Consider the following 15601-nt stretch of genomic DNA (forward strand, 5'->3'; position numbering starts at 1 on the left):
CAGCCAGCTGAAGGAGATGGGGGGGGGGTCTAATCCTCTCAGGTGACTGCAGGTATAACACCTCGCTTGTATACTTTTATATGTTACCGTTACGTGCCGTAGTGTGTTGGTTTTGGGCTTGTTTCGTTTTGTGTTTTATGTTCAGGCTTGCCCCGTACCGGTGACCGCCAGCAGCATAGGGCCAGCTTCTATTGGTTGCCAGTGAGGGTGCCGTGTGTTGTTTGCTGATCCTTGCCCAATCTTTGCATGTGTCCCGTCTTCGCGTGTGGAGATCGCCTTCAGTTTATTTTTGTGGTTCCGAGTAGCTAAGTAACAGTATCCATTGCAGTGTTTTTTGGCTTAAATGTTTTAATTAATTAAGCTATTCATGACAATCATAGGTCAGACTCTCCTGGTCATTGTGCCAAGTATGGGACCTACACCGTGATTGAGGACCGCATCAACAGGGTTTTGGATCTTCAACTTGTCCAAGTAAATTACCATTAGTGGACACACAAATCAGTTGTTCTCTTTTTGATGTGGCACACTTTCTTATATGACTGATTAATGTTTTTTACAGAGCTCAGAGGTACCAAGCAGCAACTGGTGTGAGCTGGAGGGTTTGAAGCGAACCATAGCATTTCTCAAGGAGCAACACTTGCAAGTTTCAGCCCTTATTACCGACAGAAATCGCCAGGTAAAGACAAACAAGAAAGACATATGTATCAGTGTATTCATTATATGTTCCCCTACATTAATTTTACAGTGGGCTGTTGATTTTGACACGCTGTAAGGAGCAAATGCTCAAAAAAGCCTTACTAATTTATTTATTTTTGTACGATATTTTCTTTGCTTTATTAGACAGATTTGTACCCACTGTGCCATTGGCGCCCCAGACTTACTAATTTTAAGAAATGTTGTCTCATTCTTTAGGTTGCCAAGTGGGTGCGGGAGGAGTTGTGCCCTGAAGGAACAAGTCACTTCTTTGACATCTGGCATGTTGGTAAAAGTAAGTAGCTTGATGTTTATAGGTTTGTTTAGATGAACACTTGGTTAAAATAAAAACATAAAATTGTGTTTATGTTCTGAAACAGGCATAGGAAAAGCGCTAGATGCTGCTGCAAAGGAGAGGGGATGTGAGGACCTTAAGCTGTGGAGGCCATCGATTGTCAACCACCTATACTGGACTGCAGCTTCCACACCTAATGGGGATCCAAATGTAATGGAGGCCAAGTGGCAAAGCATGGTGAACCATGTTCAGGACATCCATGAACATGACAGTCCTGGATTTCCCTCCTGTGCACATCTCCCTTTGGAGGGAGAAGCAAGGAACAAGCAGTGGCTGGAACCAGGTACAACATACTACTACATGTGTGGCTGAATATGATTAGAGATCAAAGTTCTTGTTGGTGCTTTGTTAATTTGTGTTCCACAGCACTCCATCAATATACAGCCCCGCGAAGAAAAAAAAATTAAGCCACCAGTCTGGATTTTTCTTAAATCGTTATCCCTAAATTACTTATTGAAAATGCTCTAAATGACAATATTTTTATTGTTAATTTGGTATAAATATGGTCATTAGTTTATATTATAGAATCAAAATGTTCATACTACTCAAACATATGCCAATAAAGAGTAAAACAAGAGACACTGAACATTTGAAGTGGTCTCTTAATTTTTTCCGGAGCTGTATAACCCAGAGTGTGCTCACACATAAACAAAGTACTGTTCAAACTTGTGTGATACTGGAAGTAATTATATAATCATGCCTAATCAGTGTTTGTAACTAATGAATATATGGACATCTATTAACATTGGAACACATGTTATGTTGTTGTTTATGCAGGATCAACTGTAGCTATTAAGTTGGAGAGTGTCACTACAAGAACAGCATTGTTGAAGGATGTTCGGCAGTTGTCCCCACAGCATCAGACCTTTTCCCTGGAAGCCTTTCACTCGCTTATCCTCCACTTTGCACCTAAGCACACTGGCTTCTCCTTCCTTGGGATGTACAGCAGGTAAGTAGAGTGATATTGAAATGAGTATGGTACAGTGAGGCTGCAACTGCATTCATTTTAAATTGGTACTTGGATATAAGAGCAGCTTGTGAATTGCTTTTTCTACAGGCTTCTCTTGGCAGCCCTGCATTACAACCACAATGGAAGTCGAGAGGTTGCACGAACACATGACGGCGAGGTTCAATATGGAGTTCGTTACCCAAGGTTCCGCAAAGGAGGCCGGGTCGTCCGCCCTGTCAAGGAGAAGCCATCGTACGGTAAGCTGTTTTAGTTTTTTATTACTTTATAACTTACTTTTATTAAGTCCCTGAATGGGATCTAAACATTTGTTTTCTTTCTTCAGCTTATGCATCTGCCCTTATGGAGTCTCTGATTGAGGCCTACTCTAGGTCACCAAGGAGTCTACAAGAGAGCTCAGCTGACTTGTCCTCCTCTGCACCTGCCCCCCTTTCCACATCCTTCCAGATGATCAGCAAGGATGAGGCTGTTGGCTTGTATCTTGCACGACACACACGTTTTAACACAGGAAATTAGTGTTAAACACTGTTAGGTATTTCGTACACTATATTGTAAAGCCACATTTAATCTCAGAGATAGATGTGGGACCATGGAGTTATGTGGTATCTGCATTTGCAACCAAGAGAAAGACACATCTATTGGCACATGGATCCATTCAGGGAAAGATCCCTCTTTACTTGAACTTCTGGATTCTTAAATTATCTCCCCCATTCTGATTATCTGCATTTTATTATTAATGAAGTTAATAACAAAACTATTCTTTCCCTAGGTTTTTTCTGGAGGTTTGCCTGCGGTTACCACCTGGTCCTGCTTGACACCCACGCTTTGGTTGAAATAAGTTTATGTTCTAGTCTACAGTTTATGTATGCTACACAGGAATATTTTATGAAGTTCTGATCCTGTATCTTAGTTTTGTTGCTGTGGTTAATTTTACGTTTCAATTTGTATTGCAGTGTGTTCCTTTTGTTTTTAAACTGCAAGAACTAAATATTCAAAGAAAAGAATCATTAAAAGTTTCTATAAAATAATATTATATAAAAGTCATTTAAATGAGGCCACCCAAAACCTTTATAAACCCCATGTTCCTCTGGAAACTGCCGTCTGATGGCAGACACAATGCATGCAGGTAAGGGCTTCCTGATGTGCCTGCCAAGAATTACATAGGCCCAGCGGACAGTTAAACTTGGTAATCAAAAAGGGTGATATTGTAAATGGTATTAATAAGGTAAATTACAATAGAAAAAAAATCAATTGAGTTCTGATATTGCTACCAATTAATGTATTTAAATGTTTAATGTTTTCAGTTATATAAAATTGGTAAAGTCCATTCAACATAATAAACAAGTCACAAATTCTGGGGTTCAGCAGGTTTCAAAACCCCAGAATCTGTGACTTGAGCTCTATTTACTTGGTAAACTAGGATCTTTTTATAGTTATTTTGGAATGTGGACAACTGAACATACTCGTGTGTGCTGGCCTGCAGTGGGCCATGCTCCTGTTTGAAGGCCAAGTATGCTACCTGGAGCACAAAGGGGTTCAGACAGCATCCCTCAAAGCCTGGATGCAGAGTCAGGCATGTTACGTCTGGTCTGGGGTTTAGCATCTCCACTAGAGCCCAGAAGGGATCCACCTCCCTGCAACACATGCTCTCCTCAGCTGAGCTCATTGGCTGGCATTTCCCACACAAGCACCTATCAAAATGAAATGTGAGGTTAACTTCGCTCGTTTCTTTCAGTTTGATCGCGCACTCCCTTGCTCGCCCACCCGTCCGTCCGCCCTCCCTCCATCCCTCCAGTAGTATTTATGTAAGAGATAGTGTGGAGTTATACATCCTGTAGATTCATATATAATCAAGTACTAGTAAAGTTATGCCTGTTAAATATTGAAACGTGGCCATCATTTGCTGTCATTAGCTAATATTAACTCAAGCTAATGCCAGTTACTCACCAAGACACCTGCCCAATTCTCCACTGATTCTCCTGACACCACAACTCTATCTCCCTCCTATTGCCATGGTGTCTCCCCCTATTAGGTGGTTGCTGTTCTCCCTCACGGCTAGCTGGCTCAAAATTGTACGGAAGTGGTCCGAAACTGTTATCCATTGTTATGTTGCCTATGTAGTCTATGATGATTAGAACGTCCGTCTACCAATTCCTACGTCACGCTTGAAAACGAGCGTTTGAGATGCGGAAGTAAAATTGCATCACAAAAACGGCTCATGATGCCACTTGTAGTGTAGATTTATTAATAAAAAAACTAAAAAATCATGTATTCGAATTTTTTTCCTATATGATTCATCACTGTAGTGTCTAACTTCCAATACGCACTTTAAGCGTCCCATTCCTCTCTCCACCATACCTTGTGGTTTGAGGAATGTAGACACGGACTAGTCTTTATTTGACATGCAGATGTTAAATCACTTGTTTGAGTGTTTTCTGAATAAACGCTGCTCTGTCGCCTGTGCTAATTTGTGACGGAATTCCAAACCTTGGCATGACATCTCTAGTCAGAACCTTGATTACCGTAACCGCACTTTGGTCTTCTGATGGGACTGCTTCTACCCATCTGTTGAACACTGTTTTTTCAAATATTTCACACTCATTTAGCTGGATGTCAATCATTGTTTGCAAGTATGGTGAAGAAAAACCTTGTTTTCAAAATTTTTCCTAATTCTCCTCAATACCTCCCCCCTTGCGCAATGGTCAAAACCATGCACATTAAATGATAAGCAAATCTAAGAACGAAACCTCTAACCTTATGCATCAGCAAACTGAAACCAATCTTTTGGGAAGGGAAATCGAAACCAGTATGTCCAAATCCAAAGCCCAATATGGGTGGGTTTACCATCAGCCGCCTGTAACCACGCTGCTCCCAAGTCATGCACTAAACTGAAAAAACGTACATGCGTTAGTGGGCTTCTATACCACAAAGGTAAAATAAAATAAAATAAAACGCGACATGCCCCGTTCCAAGACCACTTCTGCTGCCATAGCTGACATATCTGACTCCTGTTCCCCCTCCACCTTTCATCAGCCGGCTTTTCCAATGATGGTTGCAGTCCGTCACTCCATGATCAAGTGAGCCAGTGCTCACAGTGACTCTGCCAAGTAATCGTGACTGTGCCTGCTTTAGGTCGTCCCGGGCTTCAAGGTGGGATCTTACCCGTCGTTGGCTAACCAGCCTTCCATACTGGCTTATTGCAGGATGCCGTACCTGGGATACGATCAATCCCCACCTATATGGTGGTATAGATCGCAAAGTGGAGGGATGGAGACAGAGTCTTCAGCCGCATCTGCCTTATGCAGCCATGTGTGTGCCTAATGAATACACATCAGGGCGACAATAAAACAAAAGATAATTTATCAGAGTTAAAATTATTAAAGTGTTGCAACAGCATTAGTGGCATTTGAAGGTAAACCCACTACTTCCGAATCCAATTTGACAACATAGCATGTATGACTCCTTCCCAGCAGATGTGGCGTCAATCCACCTATTGTCTTTAATTAGGGAGATGTGAAAGAAAACAAAAATCACAATATTAAAACTTGCATTTTCAATATTGGGCGACTCACTTTTGTCTTAACCGTTACTCAAAATCACAATTCTCTTCATAATCCTACCCGATTGCCCTTCACTATCTATTTAAATTGGACGACCTAATTAATCCTTTTATTCTACCTATTGCTTGCATTTAGTGTTTTCCATATTTTGATTCACTACTATACCAAACCCAAACCCTCTATGTTGATCTTAACTAGTTTATTCAACACTGAATTGATACATTGTTTCTATTTACTAATTAACCATATTGTTTTATCTGAAGTGTGCTTGGGTATCCCCTTGTGTACTCACTCGGAGTAGGAGAGGATTCTCCCCTACCTCGGCAGCCCTGGCACACACACGAGAACAGGCTCACACACACCCTTTCTTATTTTATTTTACTTATTTATTTTAAATGACATTTGTCATTGTGGATAACCTAAATTAGAAATTTTGGATAATGTTTTATCATACCTATTTGGTCTAATTTTTAAGTATTGCCGATTGTTTTTTCTAAATTATAAGATCACTTTTAATAAATTGTCTATAACTTATCATAATCTCGAAGGAAATATTTTATTTGTGTTGTTATTTTGGCACCTAGACCTCGTCAGGCCCAAGCACCAAAATAACATCCACCTATCCACGCAGAATCCATGGGTTGGGTCCGCTCCTCTTTTGATGAGTCACTTTACCCTGGCGCCATTGAACCCATTGACTCCTGTGGAGTGTGGTGTGCAGACAATTTTTTAACCCTAATTGCTCATGTTTTGGAGTCTAAATAATTATACCTAAATCCTGTAATCACCATGTAACTTGCTCAGGGACACATCATCACTCAGCTAGGAGAGATGGGGATCGAACCAGCAACCCTTCGGTTACTAGACAACTGCTCTACCTCCTGAGCTAAACGACCCCAGCCACCTCTCCGCTGATTTATTACCTCCGGGTCGGCCCGCATCCGCCCTTTTTGCTTTCTATACATACTCTCCCTTCTCCAAACACCTTCTCTCTCTAATCCAACCCGTTGTCTCACCAGTGCTCTGTGTACCAAGATGTAATGATATATACCACATGGTGTTCCGACGCGATGCAGAGTCTCCAAGAACCACAGAATCACCGATCCCAGTGGTGGTTCTACTTTTTTCTAAAACAGTAAACCATAGGTTACATTCAGGAACCAATTACAGAGTACATCCAAACGCACAAATAATCTATTCAGCACAATGCAAATTCAATCTCTTTCTCTCTGTTGTCTCTCTGTCCAGCCCCCACCGGCGGGTTTTCCTTACTTACGTTCCTTCTCTCTAACTTTCTTTACCTCTCTTTACCTACTTCCTTTGCTTTCACAAATCTCCATAACCATTTTCACTTTCAGTAATCCTTTCCTTTACTTTCTGGTTTATTCGTTTTTGGACACACTCCAAAACTAGATTATTAATCTTAAAAGAAAGATATCGAAAGATATCATTCTCCCAAAGAAAATTCTAACCGGAAAGCCTTCTCCAATCTCATCGCCACTTCTCGTTGCCAATCCACACACTCTTCCTCTTCTCTGTCTCACTCTTCACAAATCACTTCATTTGACCCCTCTAACTCAACTCAATGCTAACTCTTTCTCACTCACTCACTCACTCACTCACTCACTCACTCACTCACTCACTCACTCATTCGCTCACATATACAACTTAAAATAAGAATGGAGCTATACCTATGACTTGGAGCTGTCATAGGTATTAACTGCGTGTGTTCTGAGAATCCTAAAGTTTTGGTGAATTTTCCTGCCATGGGGAGGTGAGAGGCATAATTTGGACCTACGCAAGTGTAAGTGGCTCCAGTGTGGGCCATCATTGGCGTGGCTCTATAATTTATCAGAACCTGCAGTATTGGTTCCTCATCAGCTTGTTTTGTGATTGCTACAAGCTGACCCTCCCCCTGTGGATTCTCTGGGCACCCCTAGTATCCCTGTCCCATAAAGGGACCTGCCTGGTAGCTACCTCCTTGTTCCTGCCTTCCCTGATAGCTGTTACCCTGTCCTTGCTGTGGTGGATAGGGGTTAGCCAAACAATTCCTCCTAATATGTCCTTCCATGTTGCACCCATAACATATTAAAGGACCTCTGCGTTGTCCTTGGGATCCTTGTTGTTGATTGTTTCTAAACTGTCCTTGGGGCCCTTTGTACTGATTCTGTGAATTTTTATTTGTGGGGTTCCCATAATTATGGATGTGTACATGTGTAACAGTTGGAGTAGGTGACAGTTGGCTCTGAGGCTGTTGTACTGGGAGAGAAAATGCCAATCGTGGATATTGGTTTTGAAGGGCGCCCTGCTGGGCGGCTTGCGATATTACGGCAGCTGGTTCTAAAACACCTGCCTGTCTCTTCTTATCTCTTTCCTTCCTTGTGAGATCTTCCAGCTGAAGCTGATATAGCTTCCTCTGAACCTCCTTGCTTTGTTCCTGTATTCTTTGTTTATTCTGACGATATTCTTCCACTGCATGAACTAAATGGTCATTAAAATCGTTATGAGATCCTGATGTAAACAGTCCAACCACATCCTCTAGCTTGGCTTTGATTTGGCTGGGAAGTGTCTCTATCACAGAGTTTCTAAACATGACAGAGAACACCGGATGAATCTCAGGATCCTCATCCGTCTCCATGCGCCATCTGTCTACTTGGGCCTGCAGGTAGGATGCAGGGTTCTCTGTGTCACCAATAGGGAGACCTCTCATGTTTTTAGGATCCATGCGGACCGGGAACTCCCTCCTGAGTGTGGCCCACATCGCCCCTCTGTAATGATCAAGTGTAGTCTCATCATACTTTCCATCCAGTATATCCAACCCTCCATTCCTCAGTACAGACTCCATCTTAGATAACCCCAATACTCTTGCCAACAGAGCTTTCAGGTCCCCCACTGCCATTAACTTTCCCACTGAGTTCCTCAAATGTTCTAACCCATTTTGACGCCCCGTTATGTATGTTGGGGAGTTTAGAAATGACTCCCTCCAGGTCCTGTGAACCCCACGGTTGATATTGGACCCGTTGTCCTTTGACTAGAATGGGATAATTGCCGGGGAGGGTGTCGGGTGCCTTTTTTCCCCTTCGTGCTCTCCTTAGTTTCCCCCGTGACTGGAGTACTAGGGGGCTTTGTATTGATGTACTGCAGCCAGACACCTCTGTGCCTGGGTCCCCACTGACCCTCCCTTGTGTGTTACATTTATTATCTCCTTCATCTAGTGTGACTTCCCCTTTAGATTCTACGTTGTCTTTTAGCAATGGGTACAATGATACTAGTTTGTGCAGCGGTGGCTCAACCTTCAGAGGCAATAGTTGAGCCTTGTTGTTATTAGCTATTATTTCTCCCGCCACTCTCTGTAATGTTCGCCATCTCTCTCCTTCCTCTAAGAACAAAGCTAGTACTAACTTTTCCCTGTCCTTCTTCGCTAAGGCCGTTTTTCCACTTCTGTTATCTATGTAATTTCTTATTACTACTTCCATGTCCCTATACATTATTGGATCAAAAGTCCCTTCCATGGGCCATATAGTGCCTGATCCTTCTGTCCTTTCTTCCCATTTCTCAGAGATCTTTATCATCTCTCCTTTGAGCAATAGACGGTCTCTACTCAAAACTTCTACCGCTGTTGTTGCCATTTTTAATTATTACTTTATTACTTTATTTATTTATTTTGAAATACACTATTTATTAATACAATTTTTTGAGTTTATTCTAATAGTTAGTTTCAATACTTTATTATCTCTAAGCTACAAACGTGAACTCCCCCCAAGCGCTCGTCTCCCTCCCGAAGATAGGAATGTGGCCCCTTTCACTGTTATCTTTAACCCTGGCCCGCAGGCTCCTGCTCGTACCCTGTGAGATTGATCGTGCACGTGCAGTTAGAGTCAGCGTGGTGATGTTTAAGTCAAAGAAGATTTACACATTTATTCAGTACTTCAACAAATTAACTATTCTCTATCCGTCTAATTTATTTATGATTATCAATTACTTCAAACAAATTAACTATTCTCTGTCCGCCTAATTTATTTATGACAGAATCAACAAAAAATAAACCGGGTCGTAAAAATCTCCGAGGTAACTTAATCCTAACGCGACTTAAATACAGACAATAAACCGATTCATACAATTTTAATATTATATTGAAAAATGTCAGAATTGTTTGTAATTAATTACAAAGAAAAAGTTGACCGAGTGTAGAAACTGGCCTTTTGATTAAAACATGACAGTCGAGTACCCCCAACTCTGAGCTACTAACCCGAACTTAAAACACAGTAGTCGGCACTTCAAGGAGAAACTCAAATAAAATGAAATGAATCATCGACGGCAATGAATTTCAACCCCAACCCAAACGAGATCTCAGAGATCCAACAGGTACGCACTCTTTCGACCTGCGGACCCCACTTCGAATCGAGATCTCAGAAATCCAACAGGCTCGCACTCTTTTCGGCCTGTGGACCCAACTCCAATCGAGATCTCAGAAATCCAACAGGTACGCACTCTTTCGACCTGCGGGACCCCAACTCCAATCGATAGATCTCAGAAATCCAACAGGCTCGCACTCTTTCGGCCTGGTGGACCCAACTCCAATCGAGATCTCAGAAATCCAACAAGTACGCACACTTTTCGACCTGCGGACCCACTTTTCTATTGGAACTTCTCACTAATTCGTTCCTCTAGAATACAGCCACAGGACTTTATAGTAGGCCTACTTAAACAAAATACCAAAACACCAAATAACAACAACTCGTATCAAAATAGGGAGCCACAAAGCGTCTTGGTCATTTAGAACCACAGAACGCGTTATGGCATATGTGCGCGCGCACGTCAATCTCTCCCGGAGCTCCCGTCTCTCTCACTCGCTCATTTATCTATAATTTTGGTTTGTTTGATCGAAGAGACACTTTACCTGCTGCTGAGCGTTTCAGACGGGGCAAGAACAGATCAAACGACTCTATCCTATATATGGCAAGACAACTTACCCTTGAGCTCTGGTCGTATGATCCGTTCGAGTCCCGTCCTCTGGCCCGGCAGCTGGCGAGTCCCTATTTCCTCCTGGTCGTGACGCCAAATTATGTTGTAGATTAATCGAGATATAAACACTTAGACTAATTCAAGAGAGAGAGAGAGAGTAAAATGAAAACGAGGGGTCCGGAGCAAGAATTGACAAAAGACTTTATTCTGCAGAAAAACAACAACGACAACAGCCTGAGTGGGTCTATAGAGTCACTGCTCGAACATCGGTTCCAGCTTCTCCTTTATACACGCATACATACAAGAATTTCTTTGACCCAATGGGGGTTTCCGCCCACGTCAATCTTCATCAATCATCAGTCTCAGAATATTATCAACAAAAGTGATTTTGGACACCAGTCTGAGGCCAGCATGCATTATCTCTGTAGTCAAAATGATCATAGGGCTGAAGGCTGAGGTCAACCTGCTCATGTGTCCCACCATCTGTTCTGAATCCAGGCTCTATAGGTTTCATGTGTCTTCTACCATTAAAAATATAAGGCCTAAAAATAATCATGGTTTACCATAGAATATACTCATTAATTTCTACCACAGTAGCCCCTACGATAACCTTTCCCTCAAAATAGCCTCACCCAATCGCACCTCTGAACTTGGCCATAGGCTCGGCCAATCAATGACTTGCATGCAGGTGCCCTGGCGAATGGGAGGAGAGGAGAGGGCGGGACTAGAGGAGGTCGGCGGGAAACACGGAGAGGAAGACGGCGGTTGGGCGCGGTGCCATGGCGGACGGATATTTCGAGATAATAGATCAGTTAAAGAACAGTTTAGCTCTTAGTTATTGCTTGTGCCTGTGCGACATGTTTTTATCTGAGCAACGGAACCTTTACGGCTTGAGTGGCGAGTGGAAGAGTGGAAGACTCCACGCCATCAGTGCTGAAGATTCATCCGGTGTTAACCAGTATAGTTCGCAGAGTGCGAGGCGACCGTCCTTGCTAGGTAGTGCAGTTTGTTTATTCACCACTCGTTTTTTCAACTGTTACACTATTGCTTTTATTTTTCCATCTTCTCTGAAGTAGGTGCGTCTCATCCTCTGTCCATAAAGTATAGTGGTTAGGGGGAATACAGGGTAAGACACACCGATACCTTCTGATATTCCGTCCTTTAGGTCTTCACCGTGACAGGTTAAAATCCTAAAGCCTAAGCTATTGTATTTCAACTGAGCAGGTAGAGCAGACACGAGACCATAGGTCTGGGGGTTAGGGACCTAGATCTTCTAACTTCCAGCCATTCAGGGAAGAGTGATTTACCCCTACCAAGCGGACGTAGGTCCCGTCCGCTACACATATCTTCTTATGTTACAACCCAGTCGCCAAGAAAAAACGTCCACGGTGTACGTTTCCATGAACACTGGAAACGTACACCTTGGACGTTAAATAGCGTGTTATACCTACAGTATCCACGTGTGCCGCTGTGGAGGCGGGTTTCGGGGTTTGGGTTTCACGGCTTTCGCGGCAAATTGTGGACACGATTGTTTAGTGGGGGGGGAGACTGTTGTTGACCGGGGAGGGGGGGGGGGGGGGGGGGGGGGGGAGACACGTTTGTTGGGGGACGACGACACACGATTGTAGGGGGGGGGGGGGGGGGGGGGGGACGGGACACGTTTGTTGAGGGGGGGGGAGACACGTTTGTAGGGGGGGGGCACGCTCGACAACGAGAGTTGGTTTTTATTGAACGCTCGACAACGAGAGTTGGTTTTTATTGATCGAGACTTCAACACGGAACAGCTGCACGAAACGATGGTCACGTCACTCTCGGTGACGGTGTCGACAATAATGAACACACGAACAATGTTAATAGAACAACACACAACCACATAACATCCCGAACCCATTAACCCCACTTAATCCTAACAACAAAACAAGTTAACAAAAGCCCCATTTGTCAACTGAGAACCCCAATTCCCAGAATCCCCCGCGGCTCCGGAACACGGCGTAGCTTATATTAATCTTTATTATCTGAATGGGAAATGCAATATTTTAGGACAGAAACACCATTAAACGCGTTTCTAATGACATTTCTAGCGAGAAATGTACATTTTACTTACATAATCTTCAGTCAGTGAATGTGTATGATCTTTATTAATCTTTATTATCTGAATGGGAAATGCAATATTTTAGGACCGATTCACCGTTAAACGTGTTTCTAATAACATTTCTAGCGAGAAATATATAATTTTTACTTGCATAATCTTCAGTCAGTGATTGTGTCTGATCTTTAGTTTTATAGTTATTAGGATTTGATCGGCTCGCTCGCATGTTTCAACGACGTCAGGTTGCTTTCGCTAAACTAGCAGCTCACGTGCTTCCTGCGTTTGTGTTATTAAACTGTTACTTTATGTAACTTTTAATGATATCATCTTGTTAGAAACACGTATATCTGAGAGCCAACCCAGTCGCCAAAAGCATACCTACGTTGACAGTGTACGTTTCGTGAACACTGGATTACGTCGCATTTCAACATAAAATAGCGTGTTATACACACACACACACGCACGCACACGCACAGACACACAGACACAAGCACACACACGCACGCACAGACACAGACACAGACACACACACACACACGCACACACGCACACGGTGCATTTCGCTGCTAAAACAACAAAAAAATATTCCCTCAAATATTATTACTTTCAAAACGTTGGCCAAAATGGCCAATAATATCATTTTTTTATTTGGGATGCTTCTAGGACATTTTGGGTGGATTTTGAACGGTATGTGGGGGGCACATTTTTTGCAGGACCTGGCAACCCTGCGCTGATGCCCGAGATCTGGATCCGGCCGGCATGGTGCCGTCTCCTTTTGACCTTTTGACCCCAGACTTCTGGGGGAATAGCTGAATCAATTCATTAGTCAATCAGAAGCATGTAAATATCTTCCCGGTGGCGTAAGAGGACGAACAAGGTGTCCTTCAACATCTACGCTTCCAGGCGATTGCAACGGTGCCACACATGAGCATATTCGAACATGTTTAATGGTAGTAATTAGCTGTCGAAATTGGAGGCCTTAATCAATACTGAGCAGCTATTGATTTGCTTCCCGATAAAGATTTGTCACAAACGACATGTTATTTAGCATCTACACGTTGAGCTGAGTCCAATGACACCAAGAACGACACTGTAGCTAATGGTAACATGTATTTTACATGGTACACCTAGGTCTAGGACATGATCTCGGTGTAGCAAGAGGCCGAGCTTGATCTCATTGGACTCAGCTTAACGTGTAGATGCTAATTAACATGTAATTTGTCAAAAATCTCCATCGGGAAGCAAATCTATAGCTGGTCATTATTGATAAAGGCCTCCAAAATCGACAGCTAATTACTACCCCGAAACATTGTTTGCTCTGTTGCACCACCGGGAAGATATTTTCATACTTCTAATGGATTGATTCATATTTTAAGGTTCTCGGAGTGAGACTTTAAGTGGCTGCAGCAGAAGTGTTGAGACGAAAGATGATATCAAGAGATTTATAGAATATTCCCATTCACATTATGATTCTTCGTCGTAACATCCGACCAAACATCCTTTACATTCACAGAGCGAAGATTATGAAAGTCCAGGCTCACCAAGTGCTCCATCTCGTTGCACCTGCACCGAGCGGCTCGCTTGCAAGATTTTGGCCTGAAGTTCTTCCCAGACCTATACCCTAACAGTCCAATATGCATATCTGAGAATCAGGCCTCTCTTCAATAATGACAAAATGTAATGAGAGAAATACAGATTCACTTTTTGTTATCTCATAAGCGGCGTGGTGCCGGCTCCTTTTGACCTTTTAACCCCAGACTTCAAAGACGTGGCCACAGGCCAGCGGTGTCTACACACATAAAGCCACAAATGTACACCTCCATCCCGCAAAAAATGGGGCCTAGAAACTAACCTCTGTCTTATGTACATTGACTGTACTGTTGGAGGTCACGCCCCTTTTCCAGCCTTTTCGAGATAGCTAGGGATGCTAAAATGTTGACACACATTTCCCGGGGCCCCGAGAACGACATATGCAAAATTTGTAGTTCTAGCCCATAGAGAAAAAAAGTTTTCCCAAATTGTCTGTCATTTGGACAAAGCCCCTTCAGAAGTGTTGCCTGCGAGACCTAATGGTTCAGAATGTGGTGGAAAAAATGTTTTTGAGATAGGAAGGTCCTACCGCCCTGAAATTTGAATACCATATTCTAGGGCCTAACTGGGACCCCCGCACCGAAACTTGGCCCGGTCGGACCCCGAGTGCAGGAAGGGGGGGCCTGGACTTTCATAATCTTCGCTCTGTGAATGTAAAGGATGTTTGGTCGGATGTTACGACGAAGAATCATAATGTGAATGGGAATATTCTATAAATCTCTTGATATCATCTTTCGTCTCAACACTTCTGCTGCAGCCACTTCCAAGTCTCACTCCGAGAACCTTAAAATATGAATCAATCCATTAGAAGTATGAAAATATCTTCCCGGTGGTGCAACAGAGCAAACAAGGTGTCCTTTGACATCTACGTTTCGAGCCGATTGCAACAGTGCCACACATGATCATATTTTAATACGTTTCGGGGTAGTAATTAGCTGTCGATTTTGGAGGCCTTTATCAATAATGACCAGCTATAGATTTGCTTCCCGATGGAGATTTTTGACAAATTACATGTTAATTAGCATCTACACGTTAAGCTGAGTCCAATGAGATCAAGCTCGGCCTCTTGCTACACCGAGATCATGTCCTAGACCTAGGTGTACCATGTAAAATACATGTTACCATTAGCTAGAGTGTCGTTCTTGGTGTCATTGGACTCAGCTCAACGTGTAGATGCTAAATAACGTGTCATTTGTGTCAAATCTTTATCGGGAAGCAAATCAATAGCTGCTCAGTATTGATTAAGGCCTCCAATTTCGACAGCTAATTACTACCATTAAACATGTTCGAATATGCTCATGTGTGGCCCCGTTGCAATCGCCTGGAAGCGTAGATGTTGAAGGACACCTTGTTCGTCCTCTTACGCCACCGGGAAGATATTT

General features: G+C 42.9%; 1 long non-coding RNA gene across 1 annotated transcript; it reads left to right on the forward strand.

Annotated features, from left to right (window-relative positions):
* Positions 1-243: 243 nt before the first annotated feature.
* Positions 244-1332, forward strand: LOC115535927 (uncharacterized). The gene is made up of 4 exons (XR_003974578.1): positions 244-471; positions 560-676; positions 913-988; positions 1074-1332. It is a non-coding gene; the product is annotated as an uncharacterized LOC115535927 (long non-coding RNA).
* The last annotated feature ends 14269 nt before the right edge of the window (positions 1333-15601 follow it).

This window comes from Gadus morhua, chromosome 2 (genome assembly GCF_902167405.1).
Source record: "Gadus morhua chromosome 2, gadMor3.0, whole genome shotgun sequence".
NCBI classification, from domain to species: Eukaryota; Metazoa; Chordata; class Actinopteri; order Gadiformes; family Gadidae; genus Gadus; species Gadus morhua.